General features: G+C 50.0%; 1 protein-coding gene and 1 pseudogene across 3 annotated transcripts in view; both read left to right on the forward strand.

Annotated features, from left to right (window-relative positions):
* The first annotated feature begins 189 nt into the window (after positions 1–189).
* On the forward strand, positions 190–884 carry LOC307223443 (NADH dehydrogenase [ubiquinone] iron-sulfur protein 4, mitochondrial pseudogene; annotated as a pseudogene). The gene has a single exon. The product of its transcript is annotated as an NADH dehydrogenase [ubiquinone] iron-sulfur protein 4, mitochondrial pseudogene (transcript).
* A 2091-nt stretch (positions 885–2975) lies between these two features.
* The window catches only part of ADD2 (adducin 2), an 82119-nt gene continuing 65234 nt past the window's right edge, over positions 2976–19860 (forward strand). For both annotated transcript variants that reach the window (XM_079987476.1, XM_079987477.1), the window contains exon 1: positions 2976–3286. The gene's annotated coding sequence lies outside the window, so the exon portion shown is untranslated. The remainder of the gene's footprint in view (positions 3287–19860) is intronic.

Raw genomic sequence — 19860 nt, forward strand, 5'->3', positions numbered from 1 at the left:
GTGCAAAACTGCAGTGGTCAAAAAGAAAAATGGCCTTTGCAGGAAAAGTGGGGAAAGAAAAACAGTCTCCATGTTTTGTGTCCCTGGGTTGTGTATGCTTAGAATCAGGGAATTGCAGAGTTGGAAGAGACCCAAAGGGCCATTAGTCCAACCCCTTATGGGTGTGTGTGAAACGTACTGTTTATGCCCGTCTCCGCAGCAGCTGTTTGCACTAACATGGCGGCGGTGCTGCTTCTGCAGGAGCTCTCAATGTCAGCGGCTGCGAGGCACTTGGCGCGCAGGGCAGGGAGAGAAGTAGCAGCCGTGGCCTCCACCAGTGGCTTCGGACCCGGGTCACTGAACACTTCCACATGGCGGCTGGCACAGGACCAAGCTCAAGACATGCAACTCATCACAGCCGATGAAAAGTTGGACATTTCACCTTTAACAGGTGTACCAGAGGAGTATATCAAAACCAGAAAAGTTCACATTTTTGTTCCAGCCCGTGATGCCATGCAAGCTGGTGTTAACAATACAAAAAAATGGAAGATAGAATTTGACACAAGGGAGCGCTGGGAAAACCCACTGGTGGGCTGGGCATCTTCCGCGGATCCTCTGTCCAATGTGTTGATGACCTTTTCTACGAAAGAAGCTGCTATAGCCTTTGCTGGGGGGGGGGGAAATGGCCGGAGCTATGATGTTCAAGAGCAGAGGATTCCAAAACCTAAATCCAAGTCTTATGGTGCAAACTTTTCTTGGAACAAAAGAACAAGGGTGTCCACAAAATAGGTTGGCATTGGCTGTTTCTGTGTCTGACTGTGAATAAAGTCAGCTGTGCTGTATTTATAGTCCATGTATAATACATCTCTTAATCTCCTAATAAATTTGACCTTTAAAAATAAAATAATAAAGTACTGTTTATGTTATTCTCTGGGCCACACTGTGGCTTTCTGTGTTGGGGGGCAGGGGAAGGGTCTGGAGATCAGAGACTCCCCTGCCTTGCCCTGTCCGGTCATTCTTTGCCCTCTCTAGGGTGAGCTGTTGGTTCTGAACTTGGCAGGGCTGGTGCGTCATATGAACATCATTTTAAATGCTGCTCTGTGCAAAATCAGTAAATTGAAAAACATGATTTCAAAAATGAATTTTAAAATTGTCTGTTTTCCCTTACATGAAACATGCGTGAAGTTTTGGCTTTGGTAAAATTTTGTTGTTGCAATACTCTGTGAACAAAACCATTTAAATGAAGGGGGGAAACCAGGTGTGCATGCACAGGTAAACTAATCCTTGCATACCTGTCCATAATGGACATCTAGTTCCTGTAACTTCCAAAGGGCAAAGAAGTACTAACTGAGGATGGGGGCGGGGGGGGGGGACAGACAACAACACATAGCATGAAGGCGTCCCATCAAGCGCCACACACTAGTGTGGGAACATCAAGGCGGATTTAAATGGAAAGTCCTCAGAAGCAGAGAAATCAGAACTATGTGACACAGTTGTGCACTAGCCCCCTGGAGTGTGCACAGCCTCACACCCATACAGCAACAAGGAACACAACACACAGTGGGATAACAGACTGTCACAATTTGCATGTGGGATTCCATCACATACCAGCAAATTCAGATTGCCCAACTAGCACAGAGGTTTTTTGTCATTTTTTCTGCTTCTTCCCCCTGCCCCAAAACTGTTTACAGATCAAAAGCGATGGGAGAAATGTCTTTCTGCATATTACCTGTCCAGTGAGTGCAATAACCAGCAGTTGTTACTTCTAGGAGGCTGGAGAAGAGACTCACCATCGTTGCCTTCTCCGACATTTGCCTTTTGCTGCTGTGTCAGCCTCCTCTGGAGAAAGGATATGGGAGCCAGCTGAACCGCATTTAAGCCAGGCTCCTTGGAGAGCGGCAAGACCAGAAACTTCATCGTTGGTTAACTCTTGTTTTGCTCTGTGGTTATGTACTTAAGCCTGGATGATTTGGGGGTTTTGTGGGTGGGGGTGTTTGTAACATTGAATTTATTCTGTGATTGCCAATTTGTTGATTTTTGTGATTTCTGAAATCACTGACCTGCTCTGCATTTTGTTTATTTGCATTTCTAGTGGTATGCATTGTGATGTTTGGCATGTTTGCTGTAAGCCGCTCTGGGCGAAGCTCATTGTGGAAAAGCGGCACATCCATCCGCACAGCAGAAAAACCCCGAATGAACGCTCAATAAAGAGTCAGTGTCGTATAACCTCCCCGCGAACTCTAAGCATACAATCCAGTTACTTACTTCCATCAAGGATCTCATCGGGCAGGGCGAGATCGTTTCACAAAAACGTGACCCCTGATCGGCCGAGGTGGTCCTGGCTCCTTGCCTCTTCCCTCTCCCGCAGCCCCGCATCCATCCGAGGCTCCCGTCTCGCGGGCCACAGAGTGGCGCCCTGCTCCTCCCGCGCCAGTGCCAGATGCGCGCTACATTTCAAAGGCAGCATCTCCCCACAGGCGCAACGAGGTCTGTTGATCGCCGCCGCAGCGCACCGACTCAGACCCTTGGGTCCCTCGACCCCGTGCTGCCTACACGGACTGGCAGCGGCGGCTCTCCCCGCCCTACCTGGGGAGCTTCGGGGTGCCAAGCAGGTGCCCTTCCCCTGTCGACTCCTGAGCAGCCGCCTACTCCTACTCCTAAGTAACGCCATTAAAAACAAGTGCCGCGCAGCCAAATAAAGCCAGCTCAATCGCCGGCTTCTCCTCCTCCTTCCAGCCCCTTAAATGAGAGGGGCGCATCCTTCCGGCCCACCCATCGGGGTCCCCCCGCCCGGCTGGGGGGGCTTCCTTGTGCCAACGGCCCATTGCGTCACCGCTCCTCCCTGCAGCAGAAGACGAGGCAGCGCAGCGGCTCGGTGGCCGAGGGACGCGGCGCCTCCGGCTGTGCGCGCAGCCGTCCGGAGGGGGGCGCGGAGGGGAGCCGCCCTTTTGTCATCATCCGAAGCGGACGGGGCGAGGCGGGCAGGTTGCCTCGGGTCCCTTTTGGATTCTGCTGCTGCTGCTGCCGCCGCCGCCTCCTCCTCCCCCTGCCCGGCATCTTCCCCACCTCCCGGGGCGGATCTCTTTCTCCGCGGCGCGCAGAGCAGCGAAGGCGCCCAAGGAGACCAGGAGGAGCAGGAGGAGGAGGAGGCGCGAGGCGCGGCGAGGGACAGATCCGGAGATCGCAGGATGGGCTCCTCCGGTGGGCTCCTTTGACTGGGAGGAGGAGGAGGAGGAGGAGGAGAAGGGACCGCGCTGCCGGGGAGGAAAGCGAATAACCGCCCCTGCAAGGAAGATGCGCTAAACGGGTAAGGAGAAGGCAAACCTTTCGGATTTCATCTGCACCTTCGACAAGTCGCCTTTCCACTTTATTGTCTCTGCTTCTGTTGTTGTTGTTTTTTTAAAGAAATAGGTAAAGCCTATTTGGCGTTGAATGTTTTGCACCGGTGAATCTGTGGGTCAAAAGGTGCCCCCCCACCCCACCCCATCTTGCAGCAAAAAGGAAAACCCCAAGGTGCTGGGGCTGCTGCTGCTGCTGCTGTTTTTCGTGGGCTGCTTGCTCCCTTCGCCAGCGCGCGAGTGAATTCCCAAGAGCCCAGGTGGTGTTTCTTGAGCTGGAATATAGGTGGGGATGGGGGTGGAGGTTACTCTCTTGCACGGTTTGCATAAACCAGATTGGCCTGTTTTTGCAACAATTTTAAACCGACCGTGGCCAAAAGCCCTGTATGCTGCAACACAGCAGCAGCCCATTGGACAGAATTGGCTGCTGGTCATCTTAAAGAGTGTGTGTGTGTGTGTGTGTGTGTGTGTGTGTGTGTGTGTGTATTATGGTGTATTATGGACACATTGATCCCTAAAAATGAAAACCTTCTGATCTGGCTTTACATGCCATGGAGATTCTCTGGTGTTTGATCTCTGGGGATTCCTCTGGTTTCCTAGGCAGCGGGTTCACACATAGATACTTGGCAACAGAGGTGGGTCTTAGCTCTGCACTTTGAAGTGACTGGAAAATGCTGGGAAGTGTCACTGTGGCGGCTGATTCTCTGGGCCGGATCCAGGGTCCTCTTTGTGTCTGTGAGGTTCTCTTCCTCCACCTTGTGTGTGGTTAGGAAGGAGGAGGGAGGACTCCTGAGCCACACTTAACCTGGGCTTGGCCTCATCCCTGCTGAATATTCATTTCTTTCTTTTGTTTTCTCACTGTCAAAGCAAGCTCCTCATCGTGAGGGCTGCTGCAGCCATGGCTCACCCAGTCTCCTCTTCCAGGAGGTCTCATGAGTCACAGCCCCTGCGAAATAATCGGAACATGCTCAGTAGGTCTAAGGAGGAGAGAGTGTGTTGCAGCCCTGAGCTTCACTTTGAAAACAAACCTACTTCCCTTTCCAACTATCAGGTCTGTGGTTGCTCTAGGTGCTGTTGTTTATCAACCAGGGTCATCCGTATTTTTATTTATTTATGCATTTATTGCATTTATATCCCAACTTTTTCATCCAAAGTGCTCAAGGTGGCATATGTCGTTCTCCCTCTCCTCATTTAATCCCCACAACAACCCTGTGAGGCAGTGACTGGCCCCCAAGGTCACCCGGTGAGTAGGGATTTGAACCCTGGCGTCTCAAGTCTTAGTCTGACACTTGAACCACCATTCTTCACTGTCTCTTGTCAGTGCTCAAACTGCAGAATTCTGTGATGAGACCCCGTAGTTCCTCTTTCAGAATGCTTTGAGGTGGGGGCATCCTTTCACCCCCTCCCTGTTTTCAAGAGAATCTTTCCAACCTCTTTCAGCCTCTGTGGCTTTGGGCCTGGATGAGGAGGAGTGTCTGCTTTGTTGACTCAAGCGACGATCTGCTGGTGGGCCATGTTTGAATTACAGGGGAGCAGAGTGGGGTCCGGCTGTCCTCCTTAGCCACTGTTTTCAGAAGGTTGTGGGAGCAGCATGGTTTCAATCCAGTAGAAATGAGTCACAGATTGGGGCCCACGGATTGAAAGAACGATACCCTATTCTTTCTCATCTTCCCTGTAATTTGAGCATTGATCCTTCTCTTGGTATTTCACAGAGTAACAGAAGCAAAATGGTAGGAAAGGGGAGGCCTCTGCCCCAAAGAGCTTACAAGCTAAGTACTGGGGCTAATAGGAGTTGCAGTCAAAAACATCTGGTGGGCATGATGAGACATCAATAATATAAAGCTCTCATCCTGGCTTCCTGCCCAAAGAATCCTGGGTGCTAAGAGTGGTTAGGCGACGCTTAGCAAACTATGCTTCCCAGGTTACTTTATGGGGGCAGCCATTTCTCTTAAGGCAGATTCACAACATGCATTTAAAGCACAGGACTTCTAGGACTGAGTGATATGTCACTATATCATCCGATTTTCGGTGTCTGTGCCTCTGCAGACACGATTTCCGGTGCCGCAGAAACAAGTCCGCGCACTGGGGTGTGCCGGTTTAGTGCAGCATGCGGGGACGTGCTGAGCGAGCGGCTCAGTTCAAGGGCGGCTTGTGGGCCAGTTAAATGACCCCCAAGGGCCACTTGTGGCCCGTGGGCCTTAGGTTGCCAACCCCTGTTTTATGCTATGCAAATATAATGATGCAGGAAAAACCGTGAAGCCACCAGTGCCTCTACATAGCTCCATCTTTATTTCAGACATCGCTGAAAACCAGATATGACTTCCCACAAAGTATCCTGGGAACTGTAGTTTGTTAAGAATGCTGGGAATTGTATGTTTATGAGGGGGAACTATAGTTCCCAGTGTTATTTGGGGGAAGTCATGTGCTTTAAATCTATATTGGGTATGCTTTAAATCTAGGCTGTGGCTTTGACCAAAGTCTGCTAAAGCGTGTCAATGTTTTATCAGGCTAAATTACTGTGGGTGGGCCTGATTTCCTTCACAGGGTGAAGGGAGTTAACCCTTTTTCTGCCTACTATCATCCCCCTTCCCCAACTGCGGCAGGACGGAAGCCTCTGTTGGTGTCAATGGGATCACTCTCCCTCGACTAACAGCAGCATTCAGGAGAAAGTGCTCATTGCAGGTGTGGGATCAGAGGAAAGTGTTTACTGCCTCTCCCTGCATGCTGCAGACCCAACCCAAACATACAGTGGTACCTCTGGTTGTGAACTTAATTTGTTCCAGAGGTCTGTTCTTAACCTGAAACCGTTCTTAACCTGAGGTACCACTTTAGCTAATGGGGCCTCCTGCTGCCGCCACCGTGCCACCACTGCACAATTTCTGTTCTCATCCTGAGGTAAAGTTCTTAACCTGAGGTACTACTTCCAGGTTAACAGAGTCAGTAACCCGAAGTGTTTGTAACCCAAGGTGTTTATAACCCAAGGTACCACTGTAGTGGATTTGGGGTGGGGGCGAGGCAACTACAGCTGCTGCTTACAGTTGTAAAAAGAGACCCTGCCCTTGAACCATTAAGCATCATGTTACGTTTAGCTGCAAATTCTGACAGCTCAGGCAACTGTGAGTCAAATTCCGCAATGGAATGGGAGCCAATGCCATTGCATGCACTATCCCTGTGCCTGCCTATCTCTGTTAGGCATGAGGACTAAAGGGTGTGAGCAGCATCCCAGCGAGAGACATTGGGTAGCCGGGTCTCCGGGTTTGACCTCAAGTGCCAGGTGTGGGGAAGAGGGGGTAGAACATTGCATCATGCAAGGAAAAACCCTCGAACTGATGGAACATAGGAAGCTGCCTTATATGAGTCAGACCATTGGTTCATATTGTCTACACTGACCGGCAGCGGCTGTCCAGGGTTTCAAGCAGGGAATCTCTTCCCGCCCTACGTGGAGATGCCAGCAGGGACTGAAGCTGGGATGTTCTGCATGTGCAGAAGATGCTACAGCCCTTTCCCTCAGCACTGTGTTGAATACAACACCTTGTTGTGCTCCTTGCTGCCCGGGGCTCCTTTGGGAGGAAAGATGCATTAGAAGTGGAGGGAAAGAAGAACCAAAGGACCAAACAGTGGTTAGGTAGGCAGGAACCACTCAGTTAGATCGCTGAGGTGACAGAAGGGGAGCTTGCCCTTGTTTTCATCCATGAAAGGTCTGTTATCACCAACTTTTCAGTTAATTTATTGTTTATTTCCTTATTTATTCCCTAGCATTTATACACTGCTTGATTGTTAAAAGAAAACCCTCAAAGCGGTATACAAAGAAAATAAAACAATAAAATTATCAATAAAAATCAGCCTTTGAAACATTCAAAAGATAAGATCAGGAATAAACTAAAAACATACAGCAACATTTATTTGTTTGGGTAGACTTGTCTTTAAGAGCTGTTTTTAGCAGGCACTGAAAGGAATACCATGAGGACGCCTCTCTCACGTCAGTCCAGAGTGCAAGTGCTACCACAGTAAACGGGCCATGGACTTGTGCAAGCAATCTTCCTGGGGAAACTGTTGACATTGCAACTTCTCGGCCCCAGACACACTGACCAGATGCTTGGAAGCTGTGGCTGGATGGCTGCGTGGGAGCCGGTTGAAGTTAAATCCTTTGAAGACAGAGGTCCTCTGGCTGGGTCAGGAAGACAAGGGGTTGGGGGGGCCAACTCCCATCTCTTGCGGGGGCTCAATTAGTGCCAGTGCCTTCTGTCAAGAGCTTAGGTGTAACCTTTATTCGTGTTAGCCACCCTGAGCCCAGCTCTGGCTGGGGAGGGTGGGGTATAAATAAATTTTTTATATTATTATTATTATTATTATTATTATTATTATTATTATTATTTATTAATCCCTACTCTCTTAGTCAGAGGTGAATTTAGGGAAGCACGATCAGTTCAGTCGCACTGAGTGCACATCCTCAGGGGCGCTGCAACTATGATGTGGAATGGAAGGCAAGAGGTGGGACGGTGCCAAATTTTGGTGTTGTACCACTGACTTCGTCTTCTTCTACCTGGTTTAATATTTCTCTTGAAATGGGCAAGAACAGCCTATCCCAACCTGATGCCCGTCAGATGTTCCTGGACCACAATTCCCATCATCCTGTGCAATGCTGGGGCTGATGGAAGCATGACAGTGCCGGCTGGAGCTGATGGGAGCTGCGGTCCAAGACATTGGGGTCTGGGCAGGTTAGTTCCATTTTGCATCTGGTATGCAACCCAGGTGGTTGCTTAGACCATTTCCTCCTTTTATCTCCTTCCCCTTGTCACTTCTCTTTGGAAGCTCTTCCTAATTGCAGACACATCTCCTTGCTCTTGTAGGCTTTATGTTCCAACGCTCTACGTGGCTTAGAAAAAGCTACATTTCTGTTTCCATGGTTATGTTTGGTGTTAAATTCTGCCTCATCCAAGGATGCAACAGACCGTTTCCAGAATTCTTGGATATTCCCTCTTGCTGCTGCTTTTGAGGCGAGGTTTCTATTTCTGTCAGATGCAATTGCACAAGCGTTATGGTCAAATAACAGTAAGAGAACAAACTAGAGGTGGATGAACCCTCCGAGGCTCTACTCAGAATGGATTGGGATTGAAGGGGCAGGCATTCCTGGGGGAATCCCCGGGGGGGGGGACCCCAAATCAATGCAATGATTTGGAAAGGTGCCATCGAGCCACCTCTTCCTTCTCCTCCTCCTCGGAGGTTCAGGGTTAGCGATGGCAGCCATGAAAGGCTATTTTTAATTCCTTGTTCCTTCCTTCCCTTCTTCAGTCTAGAGCCACCTGAATACTAGCTCCATGTAAAATTAAACTTGAAATTAGCATTCTTTTCTGGGTGACTATTCCCAGGGAGCACATCTATTTATGTATTCAGCTTTCAAGGCATGCTAAAATTAGGATGTGAACAGTTTTCAACACTTTTGCATTACTCTTTAGGCTATAGGCCTAGTCACTACATACTAGGGAGCCAGCCTCATTTAGCTCAGTTGGACATTATTATAAATCAGCCTGCATAGGAGTGCATTGCTGGCGGCCCTGTTTGCGCTTATCATGCAACCATTGTTTACTGTGACAAGGACAGGCCATAGTAAGTCTCAGGCTTGCACAGTCCTGCTTCCCTTTCCTCTTACTTTGGCTTCTGTTTTAGGTTAAGCATCATTAGGAACCCTAAATGGTGGTTTATTATAACTGTGGTTTGTCAAAACAAGCCAGCTTCTTAGATTATGGTTGAAAAACAGCTTGTTTTAACAAGGCATATCTCAGGTTAACCCAAAATCTGTCAGGTTCAGGCAAAATGGCAAACTGTGGTTAATCTAAAACAGAAGGCTGACCAAAGCAAGAGGGGGCAGCAGGGAGGCCTCAAGTCTGAACAACCAAACAACAATGGTTTAGCAACTAACTTTGATGGGGGGGGGGCTTTTATAGATTTATAATATTTATATCCCACCTGGGCCTCCTGGAAGCTGTCAGCATGCAACAGTGGCCACATCCTGGGAAGGGCTTTGATTGGCTGGCTAAACCAGGTAGCTGATGGGTCTCAAATCCCTGCTGGGTTAAGGGCTTCCCCTGCATGCAAAGTCAGCCTCTGGCAGATTGAGCGGGTCCAGTGGTCAAGAAGGCAGTTTCTGCATGTGCTGTAGAGGGAAGTGAGGGGCAGATGGGGCTCATCCACCTGGGAAGGTAATCCATCTAGGAGAAGGAAGACTCTGATCCTAAATGTGCACCTCCTTGCAGGACATCTTTGGAAGAAGAAAAGGCTAAGGAGTAAACCCTACACAAAGGGTTTTCTCAAGACAAACGGATGCCCAAATATTAAAATTTTGTGCATTGAATATGTTTTTAAAAATAAATATAAGGCAAAGCATTCTAAATCTAATCTATATAACATATGCTTGTTCTGCATTATTGTGCTTTTATGTGATCCTTAGATGAAGTTTAAACCACTGCGCTGTTTGGGCTTGCCGATCAGAAGGTTGGCGGTTCAAATCCCCACAACAGGGTGAGCTCCCGTTGCTCGGTTCCAGCTCCTGCCAACCTAGCTGTTTGAAAGCACGTCAAAGTGCAAGTAGATAAATAGGTACCGCTCTGGCGGGAAGGTAAACGGAGGTTCAGTGCGCTGCTGTGGCTTCGCCAGAAGCAGCTTAGTCATGCTGGCCACATGACCCGGAAAAACTGTCGACGGAAGCAGACAAACGCTGGCTCCCTTGGCCTGTAAAGCGAGATGAGCGCCGCAACCCCAGAGTTGTTCGTGCTTGGACTTAACTGTCAGGGGTACCTTTACCTTTACCTTAGATGAAGGGCAGTATAGAAATGTAATTAATTAATTAATTAATTAATTAATTAATTAATTAATTTTCTCCATTGATTTAGGGTGGCAGAAAATTTCCCAGTTCAATATTTGCCAGAAAACCCACCATGCCTGGATGGCAGCTATTTGCCGCTAAGGCCACTGAGTTCCTCTGATGCTCTCAGACTCCAGCATCCTTTCCCAACAGGGTGCTCTCTCCCATCTGCCCCAGCATTGTATGGTCACGCTGGCTGGGGCAGCTGGGAGCCCAAAACACCTAGAGGGCACCAGCTTGGTTGGCGGAGGCTGGGCAACAGTGTCCCTTCTCACCATTTCCAAGGTGGTGATATGGAGTGTGAATGTTCAGGGTGGCTGTTTCCTCTGCCTGCAAGCCGGCACCGCCAAATACTCCATGCAACAGGACCCACGGCAAGCTTCTTAACCCCCCACCCCCCTCTGATTCACCATCTGCATTATGGAGCCATGTATTGTTTTGTGCCTTGCTAGATGTTACTGGAGAGGCAAGAGGTTGCCGCGATCGGTGGAAGTCTGCCCATGGCTGCTGTAGTATTGATTTACATTCTGAGATCAGCTTGATTTATTAAACTGCAGACAAATGCTTCAAAAGTTGAGGGTTTTTTTTTACTTGAGTAAAAAATGGTGCTGTCATTAGGGTCAAAATGCCCAAAAGGGTGGGGGGTGGGGGGTGGGGGGGTGGCTGTGTTGGTAACCTGGAAAGTGGGTAGGAAAGAGACTGGCTTTATTGTATCTCTGTGGTTCATCCCAAAAAGAGATACCGGAGCAGTAGGGCCTGTTAAATTGTTGTCAGCTTCAACTTCCAAAAATGAGGGATGCTAAAAAGTTGTAACATAACTTGGGAATTCAAAAGATATTTGGTTAAATAAATATAATTTTGTTTTGCTTGATAAGTAGAATGTGGGTAAAATTGCACAGAAATCATTAAAAGCATGTGCAGTTATATCATATATCATTATTTATTTATTTAGCATTACATGGCACTTTCAAAAGGTACAATTATAAGTCTTTGGTTTTCCAAAATCAGTTTATGTACTTTATCAAACATAGACTTAACAAGCTAAATGTTCTCCAGTCACCAAAATAATAGCAGATTTGAATTCCTCACACCTAAAAACATATTTTTAAGACCCCTCACTAAAGAAATTTGCAAAAATTGTTTCACCCTCTAACATGGCATGCCCTACTGGAGCAGCCATTCCACCACTTTCTCAGTGGGAGAGATGGGAAACAGAAGACTCATTCGCTCAGCTTCACCGTAAGACCAGCTCCACCAGGCACCTCCTACCCCTGAACTATGCCAGCCGGTCGTTTTAAGAACTGTTTCAAGATTGGCGCCTGAGTTTGATTTCCCCCTCTTCCTTCCCTCTCCCTATTCCTTTGTGTGCCTGTTTCTTTTAGATTGCAAGCCTGTGGGCAGGGACCGTCTTGTTTTGATTGCTCCTATTTAAGCCACTCTGGAATTGACTGAAGAGCAGGGTGCAAATGCTCTAAATAAATAATACTATAGGCAGCAGTAAGAATAAATCAGTTTGCATTTTAATTCCTAATTCACCCTTTCTGAACCAATAAGCAATCTGGAACACTGTTAATCCTTAAAAATCTGCATTTTTCTTTATTTTTGTGATGTGATTCTTCAGTGCAAAATGCTAATATTATTAGTGAAAGTATCTTACAAACCTACACTGCATTACAATAAAGGGCTTGCAGGAAAATTTGATTGCATGCAAAAATGCTCCTAGAAACGCAAACGGGTTTTCATCCTGACGTTTTGCAAAGGAAAATTTGCAAATAGACGCTGAAAGAGGGCAAGTGGAACTTAGGGCTGGGGGAAAATAAGAAACGGAGAAAGAACTGAAATGGACAGATTCGCCCATCCGTGGCTGCCAGGCATCTGATATGCTCAAGACAGGAAGCTCCACTAACAGCAGAGAGTGTAGAGAGGAAATGTGGGCCGCCTTCCGTACATGATGGAGAGGACATCAGTCTTTGTTTCAGTTAATCTGGTAGCTGTCGTGGATGCGAAAACTCTATTCGGGAATTTGCTCCGAGCCAAATCCACCGAGAAGCCTTTCTCTCTCTACTCCCGCATGATGTTTCATTGTGAAGGCACTCCTAGCACCATATCCCAGAATGCCTCCCAGCCCCAGGCAGAAGTGTCAATTATTCCTGTCGCGTTGGCTTCTGCTGCACAAAATCAGCAGCAGAGTTGCAAGAGAGCTTTCGCTCAGAGTTGCAAGGTGCACATAGGTTTGTGTTGGGCTGGCTTTGCTCAACCTCTTGGAGCTGAGCCCTGCCAGGCTGACCCTGCCATCCATGCTGACCTCGACACACTGCTGGCTATGGCAGAGTCCTGTCGTCTCACTGCTTTCCCTTGGGCGAATCTGCTCAGAGCTCAGAGCAAACAGCAATTTGGGTTTCCTCTGGATTAGCTTTAGCTTTTGCTCCAATTTATTACTAAAGAGTGGTTTTCCCTTGGAAAGGAGCAGGACAAAAGGAAAAGGGCTCAGACCAGTGCTTTCCAGGCACGGTAGAAGCGGAAGTGTGGATGAGCCCTCAGAGATTGAAGGAACCAGGAAGCATTGCCTGATGGATCCTGCTCAGGTTGTCTTGCCTGACGCTGGAGGCATGTGGCTCTGTGGGATGAGGCTGGTGGCCTCTTTGCTTGGTCCTTGCCTATCCTGGCCAGTTAAAACAGCAAGATTGGGACTGAGTGAGTGGACCTCTGAGGCAGTTAATCCCTCTCTGAGGGAAGGAGTTGTTCCTGACAGCCTGAAGAAGCCACTAGGAAAGTCGCACCTTTAACAAGTCAGACTTGCTCTATCAGTGTTGGTGTTGTTGTTGAGTCGTTTAGTCGTGTCCGACTCTTCGTGACCCCCTGGACCAGAGCACTCCAGGCACGTCTGTCTTCCACTGCCTCCCGCAGTTTAGTCAAACGCATGCTGGTAGCTTCAAGAACACTGTCCCACCATCTCGTCCTCTGTCGTCCCCTTCTCCTTGTGCCCTCCATCTTTCCCAACATCAGGGTCTTTTCCAGGGAGTCTTCTCTTCTCAGGAGGTGGCCAAAGTATTGGAGTCTCAGCTTCAGGATCTGTCCTTCCAGTGAGCGCTCAGGGCTGATTTCCTTACGAATGGATAGGTTTGATCTTCTTGCAGTCCATGGGACTCTCAAGAGTCTCCTCCAGCACCATAATTGAAAAGCATCCATTCTTCGGCAATCAGCCTTCTTTTTGGTCCAGTTTTCATTTCCATGCATCGCTACTGGGAAAACCATAGCTTTTACTATATGGACCTTTGTTGGCAAGGTGATGTCTCTGCTTTTTAAGATGCTGTCTAGGTTTGCCATCGCCTTTCTCCCAAGGAGCAGGCGTCTTTTAATTTCGTGGCTGCTGTCGCCATCTGCAGTGATCATGGAGCCCAAGAAAGTAAAATCTCTCACTGCCTCCATTTCTTCCCCTTCTATTTGCCAGGAGGTGATGGGACCAGTGGCCATGATCTTCGTTTTTTTGACGTTGAGTTTCAGACCATATTTTGTGCTCTCCTCTTTCACCCTCAATAAAAGGTTCTTTAATTCCTCCTCACTTTCTGCCATCAAGGTTGTGTCATCTGCATATCTGAAGTTGTTGATATTTCTTCCGGTGATCTTGATACGGCTAGGGATTCATCCAGCCCAGCCTTTCGCATGATGAATTCTGCATATAAGTTAAATAAGCAGGGAGGCAATATACAGCCTTGTCTATCAGTACCCTTGTGCTAATTTTCCAATTTTGGACAAGGCATTGTTGTGGGCTGTGGCCTTCCAATGCCAGAAGGTCTTGGGTGATGCTGATGGTTTAGATCTGTCTTAGTCTGATTTCAGGTAAGGCTTTGGGATGGAAAAGGCACCCTGGTGGGTGACTTATGATGGGAAATGGGCCATGGAGATGCTGCTCTCTCAGTGCTCCTGAAGCTCTTGGTGGCTTTTCGTACGACTGACTGTGGATTGTCTATCAGAGTTTGGCTTAAGGGATAGTGTTTTGAGAAAATGCAGATTAAAAGAGGAAAGGCAGTGATTTGGAGAAGACCATCATGTGGAAAATGGAGAATGAATGAAAGTGCAGGAAGCTCACTATCCATGTTGAACGACACCATAGATGAGTTGGCTAAGTTTGTTGTCTCAAATCACTGTCATTTGGAATTTATTATTCCTGTTGTGGTTCTTAATGGTATCAGCTGCTTCACCGAAGAGCTGGATATCCTATGTAGTCTGATAGGGAACCTGTTCTCTTATGCCAGCAAAATGGCTCTGTCTACTCAGAGAAGTGGAAGGGAACACACCCGAAACCAACCCAACAAAGACTGAGCATGCTCAGCTACCATGCAATGCTAGCTGGCTGTGCGTGTGTAAAAAGAAGGGGGCCATCCTGGAAGAAGGCACGGCTGGCTAAGTGACTGGAATGTTTCTGACTACATCTCCCATCAGCCCCAGCTCCAAACAGCCTTGCAGGCTGTTATGTACTGGGTTGAATAGGATCCAAACTGCAGCAGTCTGATTGGCCCTAGAACAATAGGATCCAAAAGGCAGCAGCCTGATTGGTCCTAGAACAATAGGATTCAGAATGCAGCAGTCTGATTGGTCCTAGAACAATGCAGAAGTATGATTGGTTGGCAGGAACTACCCAATCATGCTCCAGATAGAAGTGAATCCACAACCTGATTGGCTTACAGTAGAATTCCGGAATTAGCCAATCATGTGCAGCCCATTGTGTAAATAATGTATATAAAGCAGATACCTTGAGGGGACTTTCATTCATTCCTCCTCACCACTATGAGCTGAATAAAGAGCATGAAATCACTTTGCGACTCTGAGTATATTTCACTGGCGACAAAGGTGGGATCCCGCTGAGCTGACTGCCACACACAGCACCGCAGCACCGCCACCTGCCGCATCGCTGCCTCGCACCGTGTATCCAGGCTTCAGCTCCGGGACACAAGGAACTCAGAATGGCAACCAACAGCAGCTTTTCGCCGTTCAACCCAGCATCTGGAGACTGGGAAGCATACGCCTCCCGTTTCACCTTCCTCCTAGAAGCCAAAGGGGTCACCGATGAAGAAGATGCCAAGAAGAGGGCAATATTCTTCAGCGTCTGTGGAGAGGAGACGTTTGAAATCGCCCGGGCTCTCCTTGCGCCTGAAGACGTTGCTACTGTTCCATACAAAACAATAATGGAACAGCTGAAGGGGCACTTTTCGCCGCAGCCCTCAGTGGTGGCTCGTCGAAATGCCTTCTACGCAAAGCGGCAAGCCCCTGGGGAAACCATAACTGGGTTTGTGACCTCTCTCCGCCAAGCCGCCCGGTTCTGCAACTTCTCAGAGCTGGAGAACATGCTTCGTGACCGCCTCGTCGGTGGCCTGAGGGATGAGAAGCTGCAACGACGCCTCTACGCTAAGAAGGACCTAACGTTCCAGGTCGCTCTGGAGGAGGCCCTGGCAACGGAAGCTGCCGAGAGGTCGACGCAAGAGACACGGCCGAGCCAGCCATCCCAACCGAGGGTCCACCATGAAGACCTCACCGACGACTCAGGATCCAACAGGGAGGAGGTGCACCGAGTACAGCAGCGCACTCAAGCAGCCCACATACCACAGCTGCCTCGACGAGAAGGAGGGAACTGCGCAAGCTGCGGAGAAAGTCACGAGAGGAGGACCTGCCGTTTCCGCAATGCAGAGTGCAGGCAGTGCAGAAAATCGGGACACATCGCCCGGGTGTGTCGGGCTCGGCCCACCCGACGCCAGGCATCAGATGACCAATCCAAGAGCCCCAGGTCCTGGGGCCCAATGCACCAAGGCAACTCGACTGAGCTCACGAACTTCCAGGTATACCAGTTGCCCCACCCCAACATAGAGAAAATTTATGTTGACGTACAGATAGAGGGGCCCCCATGCCGCATGGAGCTTGACACGGGTTCAACTCTATCCATAATCTCGGCAAGGACCTTAAGGAAACTGTGTCCTACTGGGGGTCCCAAACTCAGGCCGGCCCCATTCACCCTCCGGGACTTCCAGAAACGTAAGGTCCCCACAATGGGGGTGGGGACCTTCAGGGTGCAATACCGAGGGCGGACGCGGCAACTGGAATTGCTGGTGGTCAAGGGCCCCTACATTAGCTTACTGGGATTGGCATGGTTTGGACCACTGGGGCTAGCCGTCACCGGGGTGAACCACACTAGCTTACAAGTGGACGTGGACGCCATATGGAAGGAATTTCCGGGGGTTTTTGATGGGAAATTGGGACAGTATACGGGCCCCCCATTGCTCAACAGCTTGACCCCGCAGTACGACCGGTCAGGCTCAAGGCCCGCCGGGTCCCGTTTGCCCTGAAACCCCGTATAGACGAGGAATTGGACCGGCTTGTGGAGCAAGGAGTGCTGGAGCCGGTGCCTAATGCCCCCTGGGAAACCCCAATTGTCACACGCGTCAAGCCTAATGGTTCGGTCCGCATCTGCGCAGACTACAAATGTACCATAAACAAGGCCCTTACAGCCCATGCATACCCAGTGCCAGTGGTCAGCCATGTTCTTGCCACCCTGGCTGGGTCGAAAATTTTTGGCAAGCTGGACTTGGCCCAAGCATATCAACAGCTGCCAGTAGATGAGGCCACAGCAGAGGCACAGACGATTGTGACGCACAGAGGAGCATTCAGGGTAAAGCGGCTGCAATTCGGTATCAGCGTGGCACCAGGCATATTCCAGAATCTAATGGACTCTCTACTTAAAGGGATTCCTGGCGTCACCCCCTTCTTCGATGATGTGTTGATTGCCGGGCCCACACCAGAGGAGTTTGAGGACCGCCTCCGCACCGTTCTGCACCGTTTCCAGACGGCGGGTCTCAAGGTGAAGCGGGAAAAATGTCTACTAGGAGTGCCTCAGGTGGACTTTCTGGGATTTATGGTGGACGCAGAAGGGGTCCACCCGACTGGGGACAAGGTACGGGCCATTTGTGATGCCCCAGCGCCCAAGAACAAGACTGAACTTCAGGCCTTCTTGGGACTATTGAACTTTTACCATTCCTTCCTTCCCCACAAGGCGGCGGTAGCAGAGCCCCTACACAGACTCCTGGACAAGCGGGCCCCTTGGGTGTGGGGCCAGCGCCAGGAGGCCACATTCCAGGCAGTCAAGGACTTGCTTGTCTCAAACTCGGTCTTGGCACACTTCGACGAGAGGCTGCCGGTGGTGCTAGCATGCGACGCCTCGCCCTATGGAATTGGCGCTGTCCTGGGACACCAACTCCCGGATGGAAGAGAGGTACCAGTGGCATACTTTTCCCAGACACTCAACGCAACTGAGCGGAACTACTCGCAAATCGACAAGGAGGGTCTGGCAATCGTGAAGGGAGAAAAAAAAATCCATGATTTCTTGTACGGGCGGCCCTTCACCGTGGTGACTGACCACAAGCCGTTGCTTGGCTTGTTTGCCCCTGAAAAGCAGACCCCCCAAGTGCTGTCTCCTCGCGTCCTCAGGTGGTCAATTTTCCTTGCCAGCTACCAGTATGCACTGATTCACCGTCCGGGGAAGGCGATGGGCCATGCGGACGCCCTCAGCAGGCTACCACTACCGGAAACAGGCCCCGACCCAGCACCTGCACAAGAGGTTATGAGCCTGGAGCTGCTTCCTGACCGCCCCATTCAGGCACAAGAAGTTGCACACCATTCCAAGAAAGATAGGGTCATCTCCCAGGTCCTGGACTGGGTGTGGAGGGGATGGCCCAGCAGCAGCCCCAGGCCAGAATTCGCCGGCTACACAACCCGCAAACATGAACTGTCGGCCCACAAGGGGTGCCTGTTATGGGGAAGCAGGGTCGTTGTTCCCCAGCCCCTCCGCAAAAGGGTCCTCACAGCCCTACACGAGACACACCCAGGGATAGTAAGAATGAAGGCCCTTGCCAGGAGTTATGTGTGGTGGCCAGGGATCGACGGAGAGATAGAGGCCTGGGTCAAACACTGCCAGGCCTTCCAAGAATCCCACCCAGATCCCCCAAGGGCCCCAGTCCAGTCCTGGGAGTCCGCCCGAGCACCATGGTCACGCCTGCATGTGGACTTCGCTGGCCCCTTTTAGGGGAAAACATTCTTCATAGTGGTGGACTCCTACACCAAATGGCTGGAAGTCGCACTGGTACCGTCCACTTCTACGTCCGCAGCCATCCGGGTACTACGCAGGCTGTTTGCAACCCACGGGCTCCCTGACACTCTCGTCTCAGACAACGGGACTGCATTTACGTCAGGAGAATTCCAAACCTTCACAACGCAGAACGCCATCCGCCACATCCGTTCGGTGCCATTCCACCCTGCCACCAATGGCCAAGCAGAACGCATGGTGCGGACCACCAAGGACACCCTTCGCCGTATGACGCAAGGGGATTGGGAGTACCGCCTTGCCACATTCCTTCTAGCACAGCACAGCACCCCCAGCTCAACGACTGGCCGGAGCCCCGCTGAACTACTAATGGGTCGGCGCCTTGCAATCAGATTGGACCGCCTTCACCCCGATAGAGCTCAGGATGAGGCAGTGGTGGGGGAAGGCAAGAACCCCCGGACCTTCAAGGCTCAGGACCCAGTGTACGCAAAGAATTTTGGGGCAGGCCCAGCATGGGTACCTGCCACAGTCACCAGGGTCACTGGCCCCATGTCGTATGAGGTGCTAACGGATGGGGGGCAATGCTGGCGCCGCCACTGCGACCAGATACGGCGACGATTCCCAGGAGAAAACCAGGAGGAGGAAAGGGCAGAGGAGTCCCAAGGGAACAGAGGGGCAGTGAGGCCCATAGAGCACGAGGGGCCAGTAGGAGAGGCAGAATCAGTAAATACAGAGAGGACCTGCGAGGCCGAAAGGACACCGGAACCAGAACCACGACTGAGTGAGCCGGTTGCGCCAGACCAAACAGCCCCATCACAGCCAGCATCCTTGGAACACGAGCCAGAACCTGAACCCCGGACCAGGGAACACCCCAGGCCGCAACGCACACGTAGGCCACCGGCGTACCTCGAGGACTATGAATGCGACCTCCCGGGCAGGACTGGAACTTAGAGGGGAGGGGTGTTATGTACTGGGTTGAATAGGATCCAAACTGCAGCAGTCTGATTGGCCCTAGAACAATAGGATCCAAAAGGCAGCAGCCTGATTGGTCCTAGAACAATAGGATTCAGAATGCAGCAGTCTGATTGGTCCTAGAACAATGCAGCAGTATGATTGGTTGGCAGGAACTACCCAATCATGCTCCAGATAGAAGTGAATCCACAACCTGATTGGCTTACAGTAGAATTCCGGAATTAGCCAATCATGTGCAGCCCATTGTGTAAATAATGTATATAAAGCAGATACCTTGAGGGGACTTTCATTCATTCCTCCTCACCACTATGAGCTGAATAAAGAGCATGAAATCACTTTGCGACTCTGAGTATATTTCACAGGCGGAGGCTGGTGGGAGTTGCTGTCTAAACTGCCTGGAGGGCATCAGGCTGGGGGAGGCAGACTTATATTCCATAATAAATTAGCTGCTCTTTAAGGTGCTGCTGCAAGACTCTTTGTTGTTCTTAACTGAATCACATGCATTTGGAACTTCTGACATTTTGTGTAGATAAAAGCAAAGATCACATTATTTTTTTAAAAATGGGTTCAAGTGATTGTCTGTGAATTGGGCATGAACTATTCCCCCCCAACACAAACAC

This window comes from Podarcis cretensis, assembly GCF_951804945.1.
Source record: "Podarcis cretensis genome assembly, chromosome: 8".
Classification (NCBI taxonomy): Eukaryota; Metazoa; Chordata; class Lepidosauria; order Squamata; family Lacertidae; genus Podarcis; species Podarcis cretensis.